The sequence below is a fragment of the Geospiza fortis genome, unplaced genomic scaffold (genome assembly GCF_000277835.1).
Source record: "Geospiza fortis unplaced genomic scaffold, GeoFor_1.0 scaffold320, whole genome shotgun sequence".
Taxonomy (NCBI): domain Eukaryota; kingdom Metazoa; phylum Chordata; class Aves; order Passeriformes; family Thraupidae; genus Geospiza; species Geospiza fortis.
This window is the reverse complement of record NW_005054532.1, coordinates 1-967: the sequence shown is the minus strand read 5'-3', so window position 1 is coordinate 967 and position 967 is coordinate 1.

Here is a 967-nt window from a genome sequence, read left to right as displayed (position 1 = left end):
GCATGGCGGGGGCCTGCTGCCGGCTCTGGGCCCAGGAGTCTCTGTGGCTGCAGCAGGAAGGGTGGCTGAAGGTTTGCTGCCTGCTTTGGTGGCATGGCTGCAGGGGCCAGTGCTGTGAGAGCCCCCTGGGTGAGAGCTGGTGCCAGCTGAGCTCTTGGGGCCAGCGCTGTGCCCCAGGCCAGGAAGGGCAGCAGTGCCCAGTGCCAGGAGTGGTGTCAGTGGGAGCCCCTGTGCACAGGGACCCCCAGCCCCGGGGTGGCCGTGCCAGCGCCCCCAGGGACCTCCAGGCCTGGGAACCCTGAACAAGTGGAACCCACAAGTGTGCAAACACTGCCTGTGCCCAAAGGAATGGCCAAGAGAAGTGAGGTTTTAAAAAGGAACAGTATTTATTTGCCGAAGATTGGCAAAATATTTACATGGGATCTTATGGACTAACAATCTTCAAAACGTATTTACAGAAAACTTCTAACCTAATGAACATATTTACAAGAAACTTCAAAACTTCAAACATATTTACATAGGTGTGGAATCTGTGCCATCATTTGTATCAGTTCTGGAAGAAAGGAAGCAGCAGAGCTGCACTCAGCTGCCAGCCCTGGGCCCAGCAGGGCTGGGAGCTGGGCCCCAGGGGCTGGGCCGGGGCTGGCAGGGCTGGCGTGGCCCCAGGCAAGCGCAGCGGGCCGGGGGTGGTGCTTGTGCCAGCACAATGCAGGCCCCCTGCGGGCACCGTGTCCCTGAGCGGGGCCATCCAGCCCAGCCCCAGCCTGGCGCCAGGGGACCCAGTGTGTGTGTGGGCAGGGCGTGGGAAGCATCTGCCTGTCTTACTTGTGGGGCTCCGTCTTCATCCAAGGACCATGGGCTCCTCCTCATCATTTTCGTCCACTTCCATGTCCTCGATATCATCCTCCTCATCGACTTCCATCTCCTCGATGTTCTCCTTCTCCTCTACTTCCATGTCCTCAACAGG